Raw genomic sequence first — 27695 nt, forward strand, 5'->3', positions numbered from 1 at the left:
GCCTCAATATCAGCAAGATGATCACCTTCAAGCTCCTCACCCTCGCTCAAAAAATACTCTACAACACGATACTAATCTACCTTAACAGCAGTAATCCAGAAAGGCCAAATTTTGATCTTAAAATTTTGGCTTTAAAAATATAAGGTATGAATTTGGTAATTCTTTAGGCAAACGTTGCTTAAAAACTAATTGACTATCAATACAATGTATCTAACCTTTCAGACATTTTAAATAAACAGTGTAATGTCCAGATGTTGTAGAAAGTCCATCATGAAAAATAATTGCAACAGCTACAAAAGTTCTTCCTGATATTGAAACTTGACCAGCTGAAACATTTTTATTTAAAGTTTCCAATTTTCTTCCATCAGCTCTACAACATTGTAGCATTAAAATTACATACTGTCCATATCTTTGTATAAATAATGTTGATGACATTTCTGATTTACATTGGCTTCACTCCATATTTTGACTTGTTCCTCTAATTAGATTGTTAAAAGACACTGATTCACAGTCAGGAAAAGTCAAATATATGAATCATCAGTGTCTATGTTAGTGCACATGTAAACAAACAATTTTGACAGTCATGTTGCCATTTATAAGAAAGGCCAAAAAGGTTTTCAATATCTATCCTTCATCTTCCAGTACAGCAAGCATAAACATTAAAAATTCCTGACAATCTTGCTGAATACTGACTAGAACCAGAACATATGTCCAAAACATTTAAAATATCAGAAACACTTTGTATTTTACTTTTATCACTACTAAATTACTCCTAAACAGAATACAACAATGAACAGAATCTTTTGTCCCGATTTTCAACAATTTGCTGTTGCAAAATTTCAAGAACAAAAACAACATTAACAACTACATTAGCATAGCAGTTGACACCACAACTATTTTCAAACCGATAACCAACATTCTCTTCAACACTGTCCTTTTTCTTTTTGCTTGCAGGCACAACTTCATCTTGTTTTTTTTCTTTCTCTGCATTTTCACTACAGATATTCTCAAATCATCTTTTTCTACCTACCACATGCTTTTCAAATACTATATATTGACCTAAATTAGGTGCATATTCTCTTATTAACTTATTATACGCTTTCACACAATTTACATCTGCACTAACCTTTGTCTCATCAAAATCAATCAAGTACAATCCACATAAAGTTCTGACTCGAAACAAAGCAACATATGCCATACCCTCTTTAAACACGGTACTTGCAATATTCACTAAAGCACTATCTACACTTTAACCTTGAGATTTATGACTGGTCACTGCATACGCCAAAGAAACAGGAAACTGTTTTCTGTGAACATACACATCTTTTACAAGCAAAAACCGAGCTGACCAATGACTAAATTGTTGTACTTCTTCAATTTGATCAAATTGGATTTTCAAAGATTCAACACCATCTCTATTTACGTAATTAATGAAATCAACAACTTTACCCATTGCTCCATTTACCAAACCTTTTCCCACATTCAAATTACGTCGTAAAATTACTCTACAGTTTACACATACATACAAATTATTTTCTAAACTAGCAGTTTTTCTTATCGATTTCTCTAAAGAATCCAATTTCCTCTTCAACTTTTCACTCAAAATAATAGTGATTCCTACAAGTTCTATTTTATCAATAGCTTCCAATTTTTAAAATTTCTTCATTTTCCAACTTCAACATTTCTTTATTGAATTTAGAACATGCATGTAGTGTTGGCATTAAGCAGATTACAGATTTGTTTTCTGCAATTGTCATGTATATTGTCTCTGGTACAATATTTTCATTTGGAAACAAATTGGAAAGTAATTGACTCTGTAAAGCTTGTTTGCCATGTCTAGTCGTTTTTCCAATTCTTATATCTTGAAGAATAGTTCCATAATCAACATCATTTATTTGCCTGTCGCATATTTGTAATAAGTTCCTTATACTCAAAATATGAACAAATGTTTACATTTCCAATGTCCTTTTACAGGAGTAAGTTGTAGAAGATCTCCAAAAACTATGACGTGCTTTCCTACAAATAATACGTCATACTCTGTTTTAAGAATTTGCTGCATTCTTACATGCACAAAAGCAAACATTAAGTTTGATACCATGCTTACCTCATCAATATTAAGAAGTCGTATTTTCCTCGAAACTCTTGAAACTTCACAACAAGCTTCCCCAGATAGCTTGTGGTATTCTAGTTTGTTTTCATGCTCTACTGGTAGCATTAATAAACAATGTCCAGTTGGAGCAGAAAAACACAAGACAAATGCGACTCAGTTGTTTTCTGTAGAAAACTTCTGATTACTTTAATTAAAAAACTTTTGCCTGTTCCAGCTTGTCCACTCACGTACATTCTGATAGGTTCAAATGATGAGCAAGAGCACTTTTTCTTCTCAAGAAGTAATCCATGATCCTTCTGTTCTCTCACTTGCTCATATATTTCTTTCTGCTCAAGATTTAGGTGTTCTTCCAAATTTCCTAAGTTTGTAACATCTTCTTGAGCTTGATACATTGCTGTTTCCACCTCTTCCATAGCAGTTGCTGCTTCATTTTGAACAATTGGTTCTCCTAGTGGGTCCTGACTTAACGGAGCAGAAATTTGACTCTCTTGAGTACTGTCTCTAGCAATCTCAGCTGCAATCGTAGCTTCTTGCTCAATTTCGTCATTCAACATTTTCACATAATTAGCAAAAACAGGACATTGTATAGTATCTTTAGTTGCATTGAAGAAATCTTCATAGCTCTCGAAATCTCAAAGTAATTCCAATTCTAAAGCGCATTGGCTTGAAATGTTGCAAAAGAGCAAAAGAACTAAATAGTAAAATTCCCATTTGTCAGGTGTTTTGCAACTCAGTTTACGGTGATTAATCAAATGTCCTTTTCTTTGTTTCACCAGACAGCCTTTGGAACCAATCACAGCATATATACCATTATTGATGTTGTTTGTAATATTCCGTTTAAAAATATAGTTTTGCAGCACTTCATAGAGACAAATGTTCTCAAGATGATGACTTCTATTTGGACAATATGTATCCAACATATTTGTTTTCACAATTTCTGTACTTTCTGGCTCTTTTTCAGCTAAATATTCAATTTCTTGTACAGATTTAAGAACTTGGTTACGTGTTTCAGCAAGACCTAGACTCACCCAAATGATTCTTCTAGATTTGGAGGATAGACTTGCAGATGATAAGCGCGCCGAGCATTCATACGCTCCAATTTCTCGATGAGATAACATCTTCAAACTGTACTTATATAATATCTTACTTACACTCTTCTCATGGGAAATCTCTTCCCACATTTTCTTCAATTCTGTATTTTCTGATTTTGTTATGTACGATTTTACATATCGAGCAACAGCAATGGAATTGTCTGCAACATATTGAAAATCCATATTAGCATGTGGACAAAATGACTGGGTTACAGTCATTTATGTATTTTGACTCTTCATTTCTTTTTAAGTTGTAGGTATTTTTTGGAGACTTTCTTGTGATAGTATGTCTCAAAGATGACATAAAACTGTTCACTCTTCCTTTCGATATTACTGGACGTGGAAATGCAAAACGACATTTGGTGTAGAATTTGTCCTTAGATTTGTATTTTCGACAACAGTATTTCCCACAACGATGGCTTTGGAATTGTAAGACTTGTTGTTTAAGTCCTTATCATGTGTACTTTTGGGTATATCACATGTAGCATATTCTTCAATAAAAGACAACACAGTACCATCTGAGTCTGTACCAAATTTGGGAGCATCTTTGATCCATATTAGCATGTGTATGTTAGGAGCACCTCTTGCTTGATACTCCTTTCTCCCAAAAAAGTCCAGAACCTCTCCAAGAGGAGGATTTTCTTTTTGGTGATAAAAGACATCATAGCTTCAAATCTATGATTGAAATACCTGCATACATTAACTGGATCCAAGGAGCACAATTCTCCAGGTGTCTTGTATTCAATATTTAGTATATTTGGATTTGCCTCTCGAAGAAATTGAAGTAAATCATCCCAAGCATATTCTGCACAGCTTAGAGTAAGAAACCATGTAGGAGTTCCTAAGTTCATAAGCATACATTTCAGTTCTCCATGACGACTGTACCAGTATTTTGCAGATGTACACCTGTTTTCAATATATAGTTTACTGCATAAGAAATTCCAGACAAATCACTCTCAAACAAAAGATGAAACAAATAAGGAATACATTGTCGAAATCTTGGATCTTCTGCATATAATCTTGAGGTCCGGTATTCAGATGCAGGAATCTGAACAGGTCGGTCATCATATCGTCTTCCTTTTCCTGTGGGAAACAATTGAGGGAAACAACGAGCTTCCAAGCTTTTTTCCCATACACTAATGGGACTTCCTTTTGCTTCTTTCATTTGGAATAACTCTATAGTATTCACCATCACTTATTTAGAATGCAGCGGATGAGTACTGTAATGTTCGTAGATTTCTTCAGTTCTGGACACATCCACTTTTTCAATTTGTCCAGATGGCAAGTCACTATCTTCTTCTACAGTTATTTCTCCTTCTCTCACATACACATTTCTATAATATTCATTATTTTTTACCAGATACAACGTTGCCTTTTTGACTTTCTTAACATCCACTAATTCTTGCCAGATTTTCTTACTCTTAGTAGGAACGCCATTAACAAGAATAACTTAAGGTTCATCCTCTACATTTTCTACACCAATTGTTTCAATATTTTTCTTTATATCTAGAGGCAAATATACAACTCTTCCCTCTAATCCTTTCTGTAAATCAGAAGGAGGCAATTTTCCTGTCTTAGGCTCCATACGAACAATAGGATGAAATGGATGCACACATTAAATAAGAATAGACTCATAGGTATTTAAATCCATCAGTTCAGAAGGAATATTTACCAACTCAAGATTAATATGCACAGCTCTAGCAGGCATTTTGTTGTCGTCTAATTTGTTATAACAAACAGAACCCAAATTAAAACTATTCTCTACCAACAAGTAAGTTGCAAAATCCTTCCACTCATTATTATTTTCCTTTTCACTTTATTAATACAAATAAACACTCCTGGTCTGATTTTTATAATGAGTTCATACAAGAATTATTTGGCCTTTCACCTTTGTAATTTCTTGCTCAAAATTTTCTGTACTACAATGTTGTACATTTTCTTCTACATTTCCTTCTATGAAAATCTCAATTTCTGCACTGTCTTCCTCAGGACCAAAATAACTAACCTCAATTTCATCACAAACGTTCTTTACATTTGATACAGATCCATGCAAAAGAGCACTGTTCAACTTTTTTAACAGTAGAGCTAGACTTTTTGCATAATACAATCTTCTGACTAATTTCCTCATTTCAGAATGATGTACTGCTAACATCCTGAAATGGTGAAAAACCCTTCGACATACGTTTTTAGAAACACAAGCCACAAAATGACTTTGCAAACCAGAATTTTCTCTTACTCTGCAAGTTTCTAGTCCTTGCAACATCTTTACACTTTTCTTAGTATAGTTACGTAAGAAATTGAGTAAAAAATCAATAGATTCTTGCCGTACACTACAAATACCACTACAATTCCAAGTGTACACTGGAGCTTTAGGACGTCTCCCTAAAACTTCATCAGCTAACACCTCTTCTGCATTTCTAGGAACAATTTTCTCTCGAATTATATTGATTACTAAAATAAACAATTTTGTTTTCAACTCGAAAGCTTTCTCAACTACATTTTCTATACCTTTCTTCTTCTAATGGAGCTTCATAGTCAGTCACATGCAGGGGCGCTGTCTCTTGTTGACCTGCTTTCAGCGGAGAACATATAAAAAGCCTCTCGAAGCCACATTTGGGAGACAGTTCGCTTATGGTATTGCAGAGGAGGGGAGGGGGACTACGGAGACCAGCAGCCCCACAACGCCACTCACCTGGGCCTCACCTTGATACCGCCCCCACAGCTACTTCACGGCTCGCGGCCCCCGCTTTGCGGGAGCCGCTCGTAGCCGCATTTGGCAGACAGTTCGCTTACGGTATTGCAGAGGAGGCAAGGGGGACTACGGAGACCAGCAGCCCCTCAAAGCCACTCACCTGGGCCTCACCTTGATACCGCCCCCACAGCTACTTCACGGCTCACGGCCCCCACTTCGCGGGACCTGCTAGTAGCTGCATTTGGCAGACAGTTCGCTTACGGTATTGCAGAGGAGGCAAGGGGGACTACGGAGACCAGCAGCCCCTCAAAGCCACTCACCTGGGTCTCCCCTTGATCCCGTCCACACAGCTACTTCACGGCTCGCGGCCCCCGCTTGGCGGGACGCGAGCGGGCACATGCTGGTCAAAGCCCGGGCCAAGGATGAGGACGGGGTGAGGCCACCCTCTTTCACCTGCAAATCAAGGTCAGTGCATTTAAATATCACTCTGCAGCTCGACAGAGTGGCAATATTATTAGCAATTACCTAGGAAGTGGCTTTCCCTTTAAACATCGCTATGACTACAACTAAGGAACCGAAGGGGAGGAAGTCTAACACCGGGGGCTCACTCAGGGGCACCTTGGATCATTTTATCACGAGGGCATCATCTGAGCTGACTTGTGAAATAGAATTAACTGAAAAAAGGTTGTCATTGGACTCCGCCTTTGATAAACGGTCATCCTTGGGCCCACTGTTACATGTAATGTCACCAAATCACCAACTTGGGACTGCTACTGGTCTAATAAGAGTTAGCGGCGAGGGGGGAATTCTACTACAAGGCAGTGAAGATCCGTGCACTTCATCAGATATTGTGAATGCTGCACCAGCTTGCTCAAGTACATTTGACCCAAACCACGAAGACCCAGGTCCGTTAAATTCAAGGCCAAAAATTAGATCTAAACAGAATTCCAAATCAGAGGCCACAGAGGCGGCAGTAGATTTGGTTGTTATAAGGAAACGTGGGGGTGCCCCTTTGAAAAATAGGAAAATGAAGATTCAAAAACAGAATAACGAGGGCGAGGGACCAAGTATAAGACCTTCAAATACCCCATTCACAAGCCTGCATACTACTCAACTGGCTACTACTATAACAATCTTCAGTGATGTGGACCCTACTGAGCTGGGAACTGCCTTTTGGGTGAAACTGGAACTTATTTTCACAAAGACCTGTCTTACTGTCCACAATAGACTCACCCTGATAGAAAATAGACTTTTGCATCTAGAGTCACTGTACAATTCTGCCCAGGCACGGGTAGATTCACATGCTATAGGGGGTGATGGCACTCAGGACAGGGTGCAGCAAAACGGAGATGGTAATTCTAATACTCTGCCCACTAGTAATAACATACCTGCTGCATCCCCTTTGGTGGTAAACCATAATATTCCTCCTAATGCTCCTCCACTACCATTAAGGGAAAGCAATGCAAATAACAACAATGCTCTATCTAGAAGGGGGGTGTCTGGGGGGGTTACTGGGCATTTGGACCAACGTGGCGGTTCAGAAGGAAGGACACGGAGACCAGAGTAAGGTAAATGCGGTTTTATTCTAATGAAGGTATTTTTCTTCCGCTGGGTTAGCCTCTCTCGCGCTAGGGTTGCAGGGTCAAAGGTGTCTGTAAGGCCGCGGGATCTTCTGGGACTCGTCCGCCACTAATCTGCCTCTGAGGATGCCCGTTCTCCTTCCCTCGTCGAGTTCCAGCGCCACAAGCGGGAAGGGAAAAGAGAGGACTCTTAGCCTTTTTATGTTCCCGCTATAACGTACCCCAGGGGGGCCAGGGAAGTGAGGACACCGGTGCTTGGGTGCTTTACAGGTTTCACAGTGTACAACTGGTGTAGGATATGCAGTGAGGAAAGGAGGTAAGTGGGAGGGAAGGGGTAAAATGGTTAGGAGTATGTTGACACTATTTTACACTATTTATACGGCGTTGCCCCACCTACCCAGCCAACCCGATACGTGTTGACGCACCTGTGTGAGCCACACTCCCCTGTGAGTGTGGCTGGGCGCTGCGTGATAACGTTGGCCTCCAGGCACTGCTTCTCACGTCTTCCGCTCCTCCTCTCACTCCTTGCTCGTTCCTTCTCCGTCCTCCTCTCTTCTCCCAGGTGTCCGGACACACGGTTCTTTCCTCTTCCGGGTTCTTGTCCAGTCCTCGAAGTAGCGCGTCACAGGGGGGCGGGCCTCATTCCTCTTAGCTGCTCACTCGGCACAGTAGAACATCATAGGTGGGTGTGTCTTCGCCTATGTGGTCCACCCCGTTAAAGGAACAGTCATCGCTTCGTGGGGGATGTTGATTCCACCACGCTTTGGACTCCATTTCCCAGGTGTCCTGAAGCGGAGAAAGAGAGAAGGTAGAAGGATTGTCAGTAGTCCACCAGTCCAATTCGGTAGTGTCCCCCCCTCCCTGCTACACTCCTCCCCCCTTAGATTCTCCCGATCGGGGAGAGGACATAGCCTAGAAAGGCAATCCACATTGCCATGATCCAGGCCCTTCTTATGCAGTATGGTGAAGGAGTAGGGTTGCAAGAAGAGGAACTACCTCAGGACCCTCTGATTTTGTGACTTCTGTCGGTGCATCCACTGTAGTGGGGCATGATCTGTAAACAGTGTGAAAGGTTTCCCCTCGAGATAGTACTTCAGTTTTTCTACCATCCAGCGTATAGGTAAACATTCTCTTTCAACTGTTGGGTATTTTCTTTCCGACGGTGTAGTTTCCTGCTTATATATATACCAGTATCGGAAGCGTCTGTAGCTACCAAGAAGAGTTTGTCGAAGTCGGGGGCTATTAAGATGGTACTGGTGGTAATGGCTTCCTTCAGGTCCTGAAATGCCCTCTTTGCCTCATCTGGTGGATTCTGTATCTGTTTTGGACTCACTCCCTTCTGGAGAAGATTAGACAAGGGGTTAGCTATTTCTGTAAAGTTGGCAATGAACCGTCTATAGTAACCTATAAGGCCTAGGAAGGCTCTCAGTTCCTTTTTTGTGCTTGGAAACAGCGTATCTCTTATTGCTTTAACCTTCTCCTCCTGTGGCGCTATCGCTCCTTCACCTAGCATATACCCCAGATATTTAACTTTGGAGTACGCAGCACTAGATTTCTTGGCATTTATGTGCAACCCTGCATCCCTTAGTGCTAGCAGTATGGTTTGTATTTGGTTCAGGTGATCCTGCCCGGAACCACTGAAAATGATGATGTCGTCTAGATACACGGAGCAAAAGGTTCTGAAGGGAAGGAGTATCTTGTGCATTAACCTTTGAAAAGTGGCTGGGGCTCCGTGTAGTCCGAATGGCAATACGTTAAATTCATACAGTCCTTCGTCTGTGGAGAAGGCCGTTTTGTGTCTGTCCTCCTCCTGGAGGGGTACTTGCCAGTACCCCTTTGTGAGGTCCAAAGTTGTTATATAACGAGCTTCCCTGATGCGCTCAATCAATTCATCCACTCTCAGTATGGGGTATGCATTGAATGAAGAAATGGAATTAAGTGCCCTAAAGTCTATACAGAACCTTGTGGACCCATCAGGTTTAGGCACCATAACAAACGGTGATGACCAGCTGCTGCATGATGGCCTAACTACTCCTAGGCGTAACATCTCCTGTACCTCTTTCCTCACGGACTCCCGCCTTGTGGCTGGAATCCGATACAGTCGTAGTTTCACTTTCTTCCCTGGCTCCGTGTCTATTCTGTGTTCGATCAAGGTGGTACAACATGGGTGATCGGAAAATAGGTCTGCGAAAGGCTTGAGGGTGTCTTCTAGTTCCCGTTTCATATCGGCGCTAATCTCCTTGTTAACGGGTAGTGACTCAATTGTAGTGGCCCCTATAGAGGATGGCAAACTGAACTGGGCGTTCCTAGGTGTAGGTCCTAACCACTTCTTCAATATGTTTATATGAAAACTTTGTTTTCTGGCCGGAGATATCTGGAGTCTATAGGTTGTTGTTCTGATCACTTCAACAACCAGATATGGTCCCTTCCATTCTCTCTGAAATTTGTGTGCTGTAGTTGGCAGAAGGACCAACGCCCAGTCCCCTATCTTTAGTGTTCTCCATTTTTATCCTCTGTCATAAGCTTTCTGTTGTTGTAGCTGGCTACGCTTGATATTGGAATAAGCGAAGTCCCTAAGTTTCCCTATCTTGCTCCGTAGGAGCTGGGTATATTCTAGGAGATACCGTGATTCTTCCTGTTCTTCTCTTTCCCAGGCTTTTCGGGTTATTTAGAGTATTGACCAAGGCTACCTTCCATAAAGCAGTTCAAATGCAGAATGTCAGTGGAGCTTTGCACTTGTGCCCGCAAGATATATAGAGACAATGGGAGTAGTCGGTCCCAGTCTCGGTTTTCTATGGATAGCATTTTCCTCAATGTGGTTTTGAGTGAACGGTTGTACCGCTCTACCAACCCGTCTGTTTGCGGATGGTATGCTGATGTGCATATTTGATGGATATTGAGAGACTTGGTGACTTCCTTCATTAACTTGGAAACTAAGGGGGTCCCATGGTCGGTTACAACCTCTTTGGGGAACCCCACTCGAGAGAATAGTTCTATGAACTTCTCCGCTATGTTCTTTGTTGTAGGTGACTTGATAGCAAAGGCTTCAGGGAAGCGGGTGGCATAATCCACAATCACAAACGCATAGGTGTTCCCTTTTGTAGAACGCGGCAGGGGCCCGATGATATCCATGCCAACCCTCTCGAATGGCGGGCCTATGATTGGCATTGGTTGTAAGGGAACAGCTGGGGGTCTTTGTAAATTCCTCTGCTGGCAAATCACACAGGTCCTACAAAAGGCTGTTGCTTCCCTGTACACGCCAGGCCAAAAGGAACCACTTTAAAATATTTTGGAGTGTTTTCTCCGCCCCAATGTGGCCTGCAGTTAAGTGTGTGTGGGCATAATACAAAACCTGTTCTCGGAAGTCTTTGGGTACTAACAGTTGCTTGGGGTCACCCTCTTTTCCTTCCCGGTATAGCAAATCGTTTTCTATGATGAACCTGGGGTACGGTATAATAGGGTCTCCCTGGCCTACATGAGCAGACTCCCATGGGTTGTAAAGCATGGCGTTGTTTGCTTGGGCAAAACAAAAGTTGCGGTCTAGAGCCCATGGTTCTAATGCTATAAGGCTTCTCAGGTTATTTAGAGTATTGACCTAGGCTACCTTCCATAAAGCAGTTCAAATGCAGAATGTCAGTGGAGCTTTGCACTTGTGCCCGCAAGACATATAGAGCCAATGGGAGTAGTCGGTCCCAGTCTCGGTTTTCTATGGATAGCATTTTCCTCAATGTGGTTTTGAGTGAACGGTTGTACCGCTCTACCAACCCGTCTGTTTGCGGGTGGTATGCTGATGTGCATATTTGATGGATATTGAGAGACTTGGTGACTTCCTTCATTAACTTGGAAACTAAGGGGGTCCGATGGTCGGTTACAACCTCTTTGGGGAACCCCACTCGAGAGAATAGTTCTATGAACTTCTCCGCTATGTTCTTTGTTGTAGGTGACTTGATAGACAAGGCTTCAGGGAAGCGGGTGGCATAATCCACAATCACAAATGCATAGGTGTTCCCTTTTGTAGAACGCGGCAGGGGCCCGATGATATCCATGCCAACCCTCTCGAATGGCGGGCCTATGATTGGCATTGGTTGTAAGGGAACAGCTGGGGGTCTTTGTAAATTCCTCTGCTGGCAAATCACACAGGTCCTACAAAAGGCTGTTGCTTCCCTGTACAGGCCAGGCCAAAAGAACCACTTTAAAATATTTTGGAGTGTTTTCTCCGCCCCAATGTGGCCTGCAGTTAAGTGTGTGTGGGCATAATACAAAACCTGTTCTCGGAAGTCTTTGGGTACTAACAGTTGCTTGGGGTCACCCTCTTTTCTTTCCTGGTATAGCAAATCGTTTTCTATGATGAACCTGGGGTACGGTATAATAGGGTCTCCATGGCCTACATGAGCAGACTCCCACGCGTTGTAAAGCATGGCGTTGTTTGCTTGGGCAAAACAAAAGTTGCGGTCTAGAGCCCATGGTTCTAATGCTATAAGGGTGTTTGTTGTGTTCCCTCCAGGTAACTGCGTCTGTGTTTTGAACAGAGCTATGAAGTCTGGGTTATCGACCCCCAAGATTAGGTCTTCAAGAAGGGTGTTGACTGCTCCTACCTTAACCTTTGCAAGAGTTCCTACCCATGGGTTGTATCATCAGCTCGGCCACAGCATAGGGTTTCACATTCCCATGTACACATCTGATAAACACTTGGGAACTGGGTATGAGTTGTGGAGGAAGTACCAGTGCTTTTTGAATAACCGATTGTCGCAGCCTGAATCTAGTAACGCCCTAACCCACCTCTGGTTAACCAATACTCTTACGCAAAAGGAAGGTCCCATTTTGGCAGTATACATGACGGCTCTAGGAGCATAGCCCACTTCCATGGGTTCTTTGTTTCTTACTCGGACACATCCGAGCTATGTGGCCCTACTCTCCACAATCGAAGCACTGGGGCCCACTCATCACTGGGTACTCGACTCTGTGTGGTTTTGGTTTGGGAGGCTCCAGTCCGGGTTTTCCCTTTCTCTCTGGATTGGGAGCCATCTGTGTCTTTGGTTTCTCGGTCTCCCAGGGACAGGCTTTCGGTTGTGCCCTGGAATACGTAGAAGCCATTTTGATCGCCTGGGCTGGAGTTAGCCCTGCATGCTGCCTTAACCTCCTCTGGGTCGCATAGGGCAAGGCCTCCATGAACTGTTCAAGGTATATGCAGTCCATAATTTCTTCTTTAATCTTGCTCTCCGGTTGGATCCACTTATCAGCTGCGCTTTTTAAACGAAAAAAACAGGGTTTTCGGATTTTCGCCTGCCAACCCTTTTTCTTTGCGGAAGCGGGTTCGGTAGGCTTCTGAGTCCATACCTAAGTGATCCAGTATTATCGTCTTTATCTCTTGATAGGGAGTCATCCCAGTAGCGTTTGCTACTTGGTACGCCGCCTGTGCTTCGCCTGACAATAGGGGGGCCAGGAAGAACGGCCATTTGTCTTCCGGCCCCCCACAAGCTCTGGCAGCCCTCTCGAAGTTTGTCAGGAAGGCATCCGGGTCATCGCCAGGGTAATATTTCTGGAGTGACACCCCAGCAGACTGTGGATTTCAGTGCCCTATCTCCTGTGACACAGGTGGAGGCAGGTGGTGCTACAGTTGAGTTGTTAAAGGGAGGGGACAAAGAAAGAACGCAAGTGATTGAGTGGCCAACGTGCTTTAGAGGGGTAGAACCTGGTGAAGCATCACATTTCGGGGAATCCAGCCCAGTGAGAGAATTAAGTCCAACTAGGATTAGGGTAATGGATGGTAGCATTAAAATCTTGTCCTGGAATCTGGCAGGGATTAGAAGTAAACTATCTTTGCTTGAGTGGGGACTTTTTATAGAAAAACATGACATGTGCTTGACGCAGGAGACGTGGGCGTTAGAAGAGACTGTGATGGCTGGTTTTGCAACTTTTAATATTTTGGCTACAACACGGGGTATGGGCAGACCCTCGGGAGGCTTAAATACATGGGTGGGTAGCGTCTTTGCGGGCGTGTAATGGGAGGACAGAATCCGATAGACCGGGTTCATCAACCTTTAATAGAGACATTGGGATAAGGTCCTGGATTTCAGGGTACATCCGAGGAAAGACAGTGACCATAATGCCCTGGTCCTGACATTGAAACCCGGGAGCTTTGGGTTGTCTAACCCTGCCCCTGTGCCTAATGCTGCTCAACCGCCCCTCCTGCTAACTAATAACATGCGGAGAGTTAAATGGTCTTACCTGCAGAGCTCTCCAACTAAACTACTAAACTTGCAGGAATATATCAGCTGGCTTTACCGCAGGTGATAGAAATGGGAGAGGTGGCAGATAAGGATCCCCAGCAAGACTCTCAGATTAGTACTTTGGAAATTCATAAGCAGCTGGTTGTCAAACTGTCTGATGTGTTCTACCCCAAGGGTAGTAAGAAAGTAAGCCCAGATCTAACCCACCCCTGGTATAATGCATCCTGTCGGAAAGCAAAAAAAGATTTGCTGACCGCAATAAAAGCAAACAATAAACCAGGCATTAAGCAATGTCGCCTCATGTATAAGCAGGTTATCAATAGGGAAAAGAAAGACTGGGAGGCGAATAGATTGGAAGAATTAAGATCAGCTCTCTGATGTAAGGATTTCAAGTCATTTTGGGCTACTGTTAGCTCTGGGGTGCGTGAGGGTGGATTAGCACCCGTATCGAAAATAGCACCTGTGGTCTGGGAAGCCCATTTGGAGCACTCTATGCTAATCCTGGTAAAGAGGCTTCCTTGCTTCTTACCCCTGGACCCCTCCATGAGTATCAACTGAGGGGCCGTTGGAATCTGTGTTGGGTGAGGCTGAAGAGACTTCCTCGCTCCCTCCCCCAGGACCCCTCCATGAGCATCGATTGGAGGGGCCTTTGGATAATGTGTTGGGTAAGGTTGTAGAGGCTCACTTGCTCCCTACCCCAGGACCCCTCCATGCATATCGACGTGATGGGCCCTTCGTCATCACGCTAACCGAGGTTGAAACTACAATAGCCAAAAGTCTGCCTAACAAGGTGCCTGGCCTAGATAAGTTGCCAGGGGATCTATTTTGGTCTCAACCAAAAATTTGGGCACCATATTTGGTTGTTTTATTTAATGCAATACTGAAGGGGGTGGACGCGCCAGATACCTGGCTTGGAGCGGAGATAGTCCCTGTGCACAAAAAAGGCTGTCCCCTAATCCCGTCTAATTATAGGCCCATCAGCTTGATAGACACCACACAAAAACTGATGGACAGGATTATTCAAGACCGAATTCAGGCGTGGATAGAGAAAATGCGATTTTGAGTACTCTCCAGGCTGGGTTCAGGATGGGTATTTCAACCCTAGACCAAATAGACTTCAGGTACTATTTTGGAAAACGGAGAGAGTGGAGGGTGGCAGCTTCTACCTCATCTTTGTCGACCTGTGGGCCGTATTTGATCTAGTGCAGAGGGATAAGTTGTGGAGAGTACTAACAGATTTGGGCATACCCATCTACTTATTGAATGTGTTAAATAGACTCCATACGTAAAACTATGCTCAAGTCAGGTGTGGGAGACATGGTCAATTGTCGGCTCGCTTCCCTGTGAAGAAGGGGGTGCGCCAGGGGTGCGTCCTGGCCCCAACCTTATTTTGTCTCTACATAAATGGGCTAGTAGATCATCTGCTTAGAGTAAAAGACAACGATTCCCCAAGGCTAGCCTCCGGTCAGGTGCCCGCTTTGATGTTTGCGGATGACAATCTGCTGTTGTCCAAAACATGAAAGGGTATTCAACGTACCCAGGATGGCTTCGCAGCATTCTGCGCACTGCGAGGTCTAGAGATAAACTTAGACAAGACTAAATTTATGATTTTTAATCCACCTAAACAGACCCGTCCAAATCCACTTTTGAATGGTACTCCTCTGGAAAGAGTTAAGACCTTTGAGTACCTAGGCACTACTTTAACAGACAATCACGACTGGGGTTTTCAGACAGCAAAGGCGGCCCTTAGGTTATCCCAAGTGGCGGGTGGAATTGGTAAAGTGCACAGAATTTCAGATTTTAAGCCAACAGCCCCGGTCATACAAATGTATAGACTTCAGGCCAGAACGGCTTCTATGTACGGGGCAGAATTATGGGGACACCAACGAATAGCCAGCCTCATGAAGGTTGAACATACCATCATGAGGAATTTACTGGGCTTGCCAGCCAGTAAAACGCTCATTCCCTTATGTATGGACCTAGGGCTAGATCCTATAGAGGAGGCAGTAGCAGTACGGCCGTTTATGTACTGGAAGAGACTATGGTCAGTGCCTGAATTGGTTTCTTCAAAGAAAAATTCATAGAGGTGTGGGCTACTTTAAAAACTAAGAACATTCCGTGGCTCCTACATATCAGGGCACTTAGTAATAGGATTGGTTTACCTGCGCTGTGGGACAATCCTGAAGAAAGTTGCCCAGGGATATCTTAGGCAGAGCTGTTACATCATTTTAGGCACCACAACTCATTATCTCTACAGAGATGTACTACCGTGGGAAGATTGACGGTAGAGTTCCTCCAAATAAAAATTGAGTCTAAAAAGGAGGATTTTCTGGATGTAATCCATCCCCCACTTGCAAGGAAACTCTATATGCAGTTCAGGATCGGTAGTCTCCCACTGAGGGCATTTACCTGTAAATGGGCTAATACAGAGAATACCGTGTGCCTGGCATGCAATTATAAGCGAGAGGATGTATTCCATGTCTTGTTTTTCTGCCCTGCCTATCAGGTAACAAGAAAATGTTGGCTGATTCCACTTTGTAGAAATCTAGGCTTCAGTCAATGTGCCCAAGCTTGTAGGGTCCGAAGGTACGACACCCACCCCCCTATTGTTTTTGCTGTCTCACGGTTCCTAATTTTTTTTTAATAATAATCATGTCTATCTCAATATTCTATTTTGTATACCTTGATAGCCATTAATGTTTAATCTATTTTTAGGCTTACATTTTACTGGATATGTTATTTATAGTTTTATCCAGTTTTGTGCTTGTATGTATGTATTATACCAGCACTTTTATGGTCTGTGGCGACCAAAATAAACTTACCAATGATGAATGATAAAATGCTGGGTTTTTTTTCATCCCTTAATTAAATTTAACACAACTCTATTAATGAAATGTTTTTCCTAATTTCCACAAATTGTTTTTTCCTCCATTTACTATGCACAATTTTTTCTGCAGTTGACTTTCCATGATTGTTCTCTTTATTCTTCTTTTTTGTTGCAGACACACTAATACCATTTTTTCCTTTGTGCACACTACTCTTAGGGCCAGATGTAGGTAACCAAATACCGGTCGGTAACGGCCGAAAATCAGTATTTTCGGCCGTTGCCGACCAGTATTTGGCATTTGAGATGTAGGGGACAGAGAATCGTCCGATTCGGTAAATATACCGAATTGGTAAATTTACCGAATCGGTAAATTCTCCGAATTGGTATATTTACCGAATCGGTAAATATACCAAATCGGTAAAATACCGAATCGGTAAATAAGAAGAGGCAAAAAAGAAAATCGAGATGTAGGTAAGCTCTGAAATACCGAATTTGCCTGAAATTCGGTATTTAAGAGTCGGTATTTACCATGGATTGAAATCAGGTGGTAACCAGGTGCAGACTATAAAAAAGGACCCAAAATGCAATACTGTTTGCACAATGGCGGCATTCTATGTCATTGCGAGACGGCTACGGCTACAGGAGGAAGGAGAGAGGAAATGGCAGAGACAGGAGCAGGTCTACAGGCAGAGGATCACCTTGTTCATGCTGATAGAGGCAGAGATTCTCCAGAGGTACAGGTTGGAGCCAGACACCATCTTGGACCTCATCAGGGACCTCCAACCACTGTTGGAGCACACTACCCCAGGGCACATGCCATTCCACCCCACGTGCAGGTGCTGTACAGCCTACACCTGCTTGCGTCAGGGAGCTACCAGAGTGTTGTTGCTGCAGTAGGTGGTGTGACCCAGAGCAGCCTGTCCCACTTTTTCCAAAAATTCCTTGATGCCATGTTACAGAGGATGGACCATTATATATCTTTCCCTGCAACCCATGGCGAACTGCTCCAAACTAAAATTGACTTTTACCAGATGGCGCATTTCCCCAATATAATTGGCTGCATTGATGGCACCCACATTCCCATTTGTCCCCCTGCTGCCACCGAATACATATATCGGAATCGTAAGTCCACCCACACCATCAATGTGCAGGTGATCTGCAATGCCAAGTGTGTCATCACTAACCTGGTGGCCAAATTTCCTGGGAGTACCCATGACTCCTACATATTCCAAAACAGCGGCCTCTATGCACGGCTGACAGCAGGGGAATTTGGCGAAGGATACCTCCTAGGTAAGACACATTGTGCGACCACATTAACACCAATTGCAGTAGGAAGTACATGTATGCATGTGAGTAATGTATTCCCATTTCCGTGTAGGGGACAGTGCATATGCCCTACGCTCCTTCTTCCTTACCACCTATCTCAACCCCTCAACACCCAGCCAAAGGAGATATAACAGGGCCCATAAAAACACAAGAAATGTTGTTGAGCGTACCTTTGGCATGTGGAAGAGCAGGTTCAGGTGCCAGCACAAGAGTGGAGGTGCCCAGCAGTATACCCCCCTGACCTGCTGCAAAATCATTGCTGCCTGTGCTATGTTGCACAACCTTGCTGTGAAGAAGGGCACAGAGGGGGAGTTGTCAGACTTTGAGGATCATGACGACGAGAATGCTGTGCCTGAAACACAACCTGCTGGAGTGTCAACACCAAGTGATGGCAGATACAGACGTGAGGAGATTACACGCAACTATTTCTGAGTGAGTAATGAGACACAGACAGGTTGTGTATGGGAAGAACAACGTATTTTAATGTTGCCTCAACGTTCAAGCACTGCAGTGCAACAAAATAAACATCATACACATGGGGACTGTATGTCTCGGGTTACTTCACCCATTCCCGGTAGTGTTACTTGCGGCCGCGCTTCCCAGAGCCACTAGGGTGTTGGTCGCTTGGTTCAGTGTGCCCTGCAGCCTCAGCTTGGCGCCTGCTACTCCTCCGTGGCTCACTAACAGTGCTAGCCATTCTGCTGTGGCTACTAGTGTCCTCAGCCTCTGCCACGTCCAGGGCAGGATTCTGTGCTGTTTGTGAAATCAACAGTGCCTCTAGTGCACTCGTAATTCTTGACGTGCCCCTGGTGACCTCTGCTGTATTTTGTGTCAAGGCCTTCTGCATATTTATGCCCCTCCTGCATAGCAGGGATGTGGCAGTGGCCAATCGATTGATGGCCGTATTGTGGGCACAGGCATCCCTGCGCATTGTGTGAGACTGACTTTCAAGTTTGGAGCATAGCTGGTTTTTAGAGTTGCTCATCTGCTGCATCCCTGCTGCAATGTCCGAATTTGTTTTAGCTATCTCTTTATTTGTGTCCACATTGTCTCTCATGCCCTTCCCCCATGTCTCCTATTTGCACATTCAGGGCTAGGAGTTGTTGTTGGCAGGCTTGGATGGATTTGCCCTGCATCCGTTGAATGCGCACCATGCTCCCCTCCAGCCCACGGAACACAGTACCCTCACCACGTCCACCTGCACTGCTGGGTCTGCGTTGTCCTCTGCGACCAGTGACTGTCTCAATTGTGGACTGCAGTGCTGCTGACCTGACTTCTACAGTGACTTGATCCTCACCCTCACCCTCTGCTGCCCCCATAAATGGTAGTGGGGCCACGACATGCTTCCTGGCTGGTGGGCTTGCAGCAGTGGACTGAAAATGTGATGGTGAAGTTTCTGGAGAAAATACCAAGGGAGGGGATTTGGAAAGCTGTGGGGAGTGCAGCAACTCTGGGGTCTGTACAATCTCATCTTCATGGGAGATGGCAGTCGTGTCTCCTTCCTCCTGCGAGGCTTGCACTGGGCTTGGACCTGCATCCTCACTCTCCTCCCTCCCTGGTGCAGTCCCTTCTGTCTCACTGGGTCGACTGCCTGATTTGGCCCCTAGGTATAAATAAGCGTATATGAGTGCTACTGTGTCACAATCACTACAATAAATGCTTTACACATTTCACTGTCTTTTATCTGCAGTCAGTTCACTGACTTGCTCATGTCTAAGCTGTTGCACATGGTCTTACATTTGCTGACTACATTTCCCATCATGCATTGTTCCTGTATAGTGATAGCAGTACTGGAGTGGGGTTTGCTTGTGCATAAAAGGGTATTGGGAAGCAGGTTGGTATGGGGTGTTATGCAGCGCATGCATCTTACCTTTTTTTGCAGCAGCTCTGGCTGAGCTGTCCACATCTCCCAGTCCGCGGACGCTGTCTGCCTCAATGGTTGAGGCCACCAACTCCTCCAGGTCAGTCAGGGGGGGCGCTGTGTTCCTGCCTCCACTAGTTAGGCCTGCCTGCTTGTGGATATCTGACATTTCTTTCCTGGGTGAGGCTCCTGAGGTCATAGAACCTTTTTTCAGATCCTCTGTATTCCTGTCGGTGACTCCCACTGCATTCACTTTTTCTGCTATTTCCAGCTAGATTTTTCTTTTTGCAGACTCCGGAACAGTGAGGGAGTGTCTGCCAAAAAGTTTGTTGTGCACCCTCACAACCTCCTCCACAAGTACCTGCAGCTCTGTGCTGCTGAACTTTATTTTCCTCTTTCTTTCTGCCTTCTGGCTTTCACTGCTGCTTGCCATGTTTAAGTTGAAAAGGTTTCAAAGACTCTCCCTGCTGCTCTGTGACTCTGCTCAGCTCTGACTGCCTCTCCAGAAGCTTCTAATGAGTTGCAGCTGCCTGGGTAACCACTTCCTGGTAGGGAGGGGGAGGGTGGTAGCACCTGATTGGCTGTTTTATTGAGTTTCACTTTTGCTTGCTTTCCGTTTCAGAATTTACCTAATTGGTATTTACCGAATCGGTATTTACCGATTCGGTATTTCCCATTCATTCCTATGGGCCTTTTGGCCCATAGGAATGAATGGGAAATACCGATTCGGTAAATACCGATTCTGTATTTTCCGAAAGTCAGATTCCGATTTTTACCGATGCGGTAAAAAATACCGAATTTTTATCTACATATCATTTACCGATTCTTGGATACCGAATCGGTAAAATTCGGTATTTAAGAATCGGTAAATTGGATTTACCTACATCTGGCCCTTAGTCTTTAACTCCTTGGGTGCTAAGCTGATTCCCCCTCCTGTGCTGATATTTATTGAATCCCATTGTTCATGACGAGCTCAGCTCGTCATGAGCATCGAAGGGGTTAATATTTACCTCAGAAAAGTGTTCCTTCTCTTTCGCATGTTTCTTCATGTAAATCTTGTGGATGACTTCTCTTCAAATAAAAACCTTTCTTTCGTTGTTTCCTCTTTCGACATTTGGTAGGCATGATACAGTTTTTTTCAGTATTGATAAACAGAATCTATTAAAATATATATATATATAACTATACAAAAATAAATATATGAAATATTCTATAATATTACTCATACGAACAGAGGGAGGATTATGATGAGAAACGTGAGACTATGAAAATTAAAGTACTTACAACAAGAGAGGAAGAAGTATGAAACAAGGGAAAATATAACGAAAAAGGGGGGTATAAACAGACACTGCAATATAACGGGATAAAGGAAGTATGAATAAACTGGAAAGTATCAATAGGTAAGGGAGACTATGAAGAGAAAGATGGAAAAATGAGGAGAGAAGAAAGAGTATAGGAAGAATAAAGAAAGTAAGAGGACAGAGGGGGCACTATAAGAAGACAGAGAAAGAAGGAATATGTGAAAAGACGCACACCTATATGAAAAAAAAAGGAATACTAGCAAAGGACATTGTGTATAAGGACAGACAGAACAGTACCAGAAGAGAGCACCAAGAATGTGGGGAAAAGTAGAGCATAAGTAAAAAAGGGGTGTACAAGAACAGATGATACAGTCTGAGGAGAAAAGAAGGAGTATAAACAGATGGAGGATTATGAAGAGTGAAAAGTGTATGACGAAAGAGGCAGAAGTATGACAAGAGAAACAAATATAAAGAGGGAGATCAGTCTGAAAACACAGAGAATATGAGAAAAAGGCTGCAGAGTGTATGCAGGGAGTCAAGGAGGAGTAAGAGAAGAGAGCAAACAATATGAACAGATTTAAGAAGTATAAACAGAGAGGACAGAAAATGAAAAGAGAAAAGAAATATGAAGAAAAAGGAAAATATGAACAAAGAGAGAAGGGGTATAGGACAAAAGGAAATATAAGAAAAACTCAGTACTATGAGGAGACATGCACAAGAGAGGAGAATATGAAAACAGGGGGAGTATAAGTACAGGGGGGAAAATGAGGAGACGAATATGACAATAAGAAGAGACGGCAATATTAGTAGAGAGTGCAAAGTATAAGAGAAGAGAGGAGAAATGTGAGTACAGAGAGAAGAGTATTAGAAGAAAAAGAAAAGTCTGAGCAAACAATAGGGAGTACCTGCAAAGAACAGCGAGAATGAGAAGAAACAGAATATAAGAACAGAAGCGTATATTTGAAGAAAGAGGAAAGAATGTAAAAAGACACAGAGACAAAAATGTGGAGAAAAGACAATTATAAAGGAAGAATGACCGTATAAGGAGAGAGTACTTTGAGAAGACAGTAAGAACTATGACAACAGTGGTGAATATAAAGACCAGAGAGAATATAAAAAGGATGACAAATATACAAAAAAAGGAGCAAGTATGAAAAAAAAGTATTAAAAGAGAGCAGAGTATAAGAAATAGAAGATAGTATAATGATAGAGGAAGGAGTCAGACGAGAAAGGAGAGAGTATAACAAGAGAGTGTAGAAAATATGCAAAAAGGTTCGAATATTGGGCCATATTATCAAGCCTGGGCGATAAAATTATCGCCGCTTTATCAGCAGGAAACTGCGGCTAAAGTGGCGATAAGGGGGTTGATAATAGGCTCTATGAAATTCCAATTGAATCCCATGTTAGATGTGAAGGACATCTGGCCCAAATTTCCTTACTATACACACATGTACAGTGTGATATTAGCCAAAAAATTATAAGACCATGCATTTTACCAAAACACATTTACTACTGTAAAACGTTTAAAAAGGTGTGAATATAACTCCTTAATGTACACGCATGCACAGTGTGATATTAACAAACAAAATGAGACCATGCATTTTACCATTTACTACTGAAAAACGTTTAAATGACTATACATATTCCATGTATATAATTACAACATTTCAGTGAACAACACTGACTCATTTTCCAAATACATATGCAATTTAACAAATTTTTTCCGCCACTATTACATCAAAAAAACTAAGGGGCATATTATCAAGGACCTGTGTTAAAATTATCGCTGTTTTATCGGCAGGAAACTGCTGATGAAACGGCAATATTGGGCTTGATAATACACCCTTGTTAATTCCCTTAGAAGCCATGCTAACATCAGAACATGGTCTTCTATGGGAATTAACAAGGGCGTATTATCAAGCTCATTATCGCCGTTTTATCGGCAGTATCCTGCCGATAAAATGGCAATAATTTTAACACCGGTCCTTGATAATATGCCCCTAACATAATAAAACAACAAAGACGCACAAGAGGCTTGTAAATCAACCCAGACTATATACAGAGGGAGAGAAACAAGAAAGAGGACAGAACCGGGACTATCAAGAAAAAAATTTAAAATGAAGAGAAAGGGAAGAAAATGAGGAGACAGAAGGAATACCAGAAGAAACACGAAAATATAAAGACAAACAAGGGCAATATGACCACAGAGGACAATATAAGAGAAAGACAGTAGTACCAAGAGAGAGAAAGGAGTAAGAGGAGAGAGAGGGAAGTATAAAAAAAAGGCTAGAAATGATGGAAAAAGGGACAAATATAGGGCCATATTATGAAGAAAGGGCGCCACATTATCGCCGCATTTATCGGCAGGAAACTGCCGCTAAAGCAGCGATAATGGGCTTGATAATATGGCCTTGTGAATTCCCGTAGAAGCCCAGGTTACCACCATAACCTGGGCTTCTATGGGAATTCACAAGGGCATATTATCAAACCCATTATTGCTGCTTTAGCTGCAGTTTCCTGCCGATAAAAGTGGCGATAATGTATCGCCCTTTCTTCATAATATGGCCCATAATTCCTTAATGTACACAGATGAACAATGTGATATTAAACAAAAAAACATAAAAGCATGCATTATAGCAAAACACATTTACTACTATAAAACGTTTAACAAGGGACGAATATAGGGGCATATTATCAAGACAGGCGATAAAATTATTGCTGCTTTATTGGCAGAAAACTGCTGATAAAGCGGCAATAATGGCCTTGATAATATGCTCTGTGGAATTCCAATCGAAGCCCATGTTAGATGTCCTTCACATCTAACATGGGCTTCGATTGGAATTCCATACAAGTAAGTACCGATGCAGAGTCTAAAGTTCAAGAGGAAGACTCTGTTCCCCTCATCTGTAAAATGCACAACATCTCTCCTATAGATGCCATGCATATTGAAGCGCAGATTGTTATGGTAAATGGACCCCATTCTATAGTCTCGGAGAAACGCAGAAACAGATTTATTCACATGTTTTCTAGCTTTCTCAATCTGTGGACAAAATTGATTGGACCAGTTCCATTTTTGACTTTGACATATATTAGAATAGACAAAGGTAGTTTGGTGGAAAAGTGACATCAGTTCTGTAAAGGTGTCCTTCATAAGCATTTCCAGATCTACCACAGTCAAAGTGCCTAGGTCATTGCCACCACAGTGCACAATTATGAGGTCAGGGTGTTGGAGATGCATAAAGGATTTCACCAATGGCATAAATGTATTGCCCTCTCTGTCCAATCCATGTAATGTCTACATTTGGTAAACCTAGGTCTTTGTGAATTCCTTTCTGTTGTGCATACCTTTCACTCCAGAAAATATAGCATTGTCCCACAATCCACACTCTAAGCATCTTGAAGAGAGGTCTGGATGCACTCAGATGGTTTCTGTAAATAGGAGGGCAGTTTTAAGGTTTTTTTTTCTAAAATGGTGGATAAGTAGACTTTTGGAAAAAGGCAAAGAAGTGATTGGTTGTTTGAAATGTTATTAGCTACAAAACGAGGGTACAATTTACTGTTTTTAAAAGCCTTTTATTTATTGGTTAAGAAAACGTGATAGAAAAGAACATTACTTAAGATAAGCTGGTATATTGACAAGTCAAGCACACTTGCTGTTTTGATTTGCAACAATGTATGATGAACCTTTCCCCTGTGGTGTCAGTTAGGTGTTCCCTGAAGTGTTTCTATAGTAACTGGCAGAATGTGGAATGGGCAAAGGGTTGAAAGTTGTGTTAGTTGCAAAGGGTTCAAAAGTTCAAGCAATAGAGCAGTGTGCTTCATTTTTATTTAATGTGGGAATAAATGTGAGTTGTTATTTATTTGTATATGTGCGTAGATTGAGTGTGTATATTGACATGAAATGTTTGCTGTTTGCTATAGGACTTCCTGATCCCCTAGTGTTGCTTAGGGGGTTTTACAATGATCCCCAATGTCAAAATCTTTTTTTTCTTGGTTAAGTATGCTCACCGGACGACTTATAGACTTTGCACCGTAAGTCGTACGTTCGAGCAAGGTGCGCCCACGGTAAATCTATCGTAAAAAAAGAAATAGCCTGTATTACAAATTTTTTATAATCCCCGGGGACCCCATCCCCTGGGGCTTTAACTATATGTTTTCGGGGGGCTCATGGCCCTCCGCAGGCCCGGGGACCACCACCCACCGGGGCTTCAATATTAATTAAATTTAAAAAAACCCACAGACCGCCACCTCCCCGGGGCTCTAATTTTGAACATAGGGGGGTCTGTGACGGAGCCCCAAGCCCTGGGGAGAACCACCCCAAGGGCTTTTCAATGTTGGGAGGGGGGCCCACCTCCGGGAGCCTTTGATGGCCCTTGGGACCACCACCTCCTGCAGTGTCCCGGGGTGCCCACCATAGCAAACTGCTTTCCTATTTGAAAGAGAGAGCAGGAAACCTGCTCTCTCTTTCAAGTAGGAAAGCAGATTGCTTTTCGTCAGAGAGAGCAGCATGTAAGCTGCTCTCTCTGAGGAAAAGAAATGCCGGCTCCCGAAGGACGCGGGGAGCCGGCTGGGACCGTGGGGGCTTTGGGGCTCCCCCCACGGTCCCCAACATTATATTTCAGCTCCAGGGGATGGGGTCCCCTGGGATTATAAGAAATTAGTAGTAGAGGCTATTTTTTTTACGATAGATTTATCGTACGCGTACCATGCACGTACGGTTGACGAACGGTGCGAAGTGTGTAATTCGTCCCGTAAGCATACTGTAGCAAGAAAAAAATCAATTAAAAAGTATATTTTACAGATATCTATCAAGTTTAAGTGTTGGTTGGTTCTAATGAAACCTGGTATATTTATTGGTACTTAAAAGTAAGTACTTATGCATAGTTTAAACTTGTTGAGGAGCAGTGTTTTATAAGAGTGCTGAACGTTTGACCTCTGTTGACAGTTCACTTTTGCATGATCTGTTGGTGGTAGGGTGGAAAGTTATGTCAATTGGAAAGGTTTGAAATGCTGAACCAATAGAAATGTGTGTTTTGTTTTGAATTATTGTGTGAAGGAATGTGATTTGTTATTAATGTGTGTATATATATGTGTAAATTGAGAGGGAAAATGTGCCATTACTTGGTTCCGCTAGTTTGTAGAATCATATTTTGAGATTGTCTGCATTTGGATAACTATTGTGATAAAATCATTTGGTAAGTTAATGTGTTTACTGAGTCACCTTTGTGTAATAAAGTGCAGTATTAAAAATTTTTAAATGTGTGCAGTCACTTTTGTAGTTGTAGAGTAGTTAATAGTGTTGCTTGTTTAGGCTTGTGTTCTAAATCTACAATTTTGTAGTCAGTATACATACAGTGCTGCATACACTCTTGGGCAGATTTACAAGCCCCTTGAGCCCCTTTCTTGTTCTATTGTGTCACATTTTTGGATGTAATGTTGGCAAAAATAATTCAGCAAATTGGAAATGTATTTGCTAAATGAGTAAGGGTTGTCTACTGAAATGTAGTAGTTATATACATGGAATTATTTCAGACACTTAAATGTTTTAGTGTAGTAAATGTGTTTTGGTAAAATGTATGGTTTTACATTTTTTGTGTAGAATCACCCTGAGCATCTGTGTACATTAAGGAATTATACTTGCCCCTTTTTCAATAATCTCTCCTGTTTCTCCTCACATTCTACCTCTGTCTGATTATACTGTCCCCTCTGTTCTAATATTTCCCCTCTTTCCTTATTCTCACTTGTCCTTCCTCATAGTGCTGCTTGTTCTCATAGTCCCTCCTGACCTCTTAGCCCGCCTCTGTCCTCATTCTCTCCTCTGTCTCCTAATACTCCCCCTTCTTTTTATACTGCCTCCTCTGTCCTCTTAATCCTCCCTCTCTCCTCATACCTCCCTCTTACCAATTACCCAGTCAATATACATAGACTGCTGCATACACTATTGGGCAGATTTACAAGCCCCTTGGGCCTCTTTGTTGCTGTATAATGTGACATTTTTGGATGTAATGTTGGCAAAAAATAATGCAGCAAATTGGAAATGTATTTGCAAAAGGAGTCAGGGCTGTCTACTGAAATGTAGTAGTTGTATACGAGGAATGTGTTCAGTCACTTAAACGTTTTAGTGTAGTAAATGTGTTTTGGTAAAATGTAGGGTTTTAATTTTTTTATCTGGAATCACACTGAGCAACTGTATACAATAAGGAATTATAGTTGCCCCTTTTTCAATAATCTCTAATGTCTCTCCTCACAGTCTACCTCTCTCTGCTTATACTGTCTCATCTCTTCTGATATTTCCCTCTCTTTTCTAATCCTCGCTTGTCTTTCCTCATAGTGCTGGTTGTTCTCATAGTTCCTCCAGTCCTCTTAGTGCCCTTCTGTCTTCATTCTCTCCTCTGTCTCACAATGCTCCCCCTTCTTTTCATACTGCCTCCTCTGTCCTCTTAATCCTCCCTCTCTCCTTATACCTCCCTCTTACCAATTCCCCAGTCAGTATACATAGACTGCTGCATACACTCTTGGGCAGATTTAAAAGCCCCTTGGGCCTCTTTCTTGTTCTATTGTGTCACATTTTTGGATGTAATGTTGGCAAAAAATCATGCAGCCAATTGGAAATGTATTTGCAAAATGAGTCAGGGCTGTCTACTGAAATGTAGTAGTTATATATGTGGAATGTGTTC

Source organism: Lissotriton vulgaris, chromosome 3_1, assembly GCF_964263255.1.
Source record: "Lissotriton vulgaris chromosome 3_1, aLisVul1.2, whole genome shotgun sequence".
Taxonomy (NCBI): Eukaryota; Metazoa; Chordata; class Amphibia; order Caudata; family Salamandridae; genus Lissotriton; species Lissotriton vulgaris.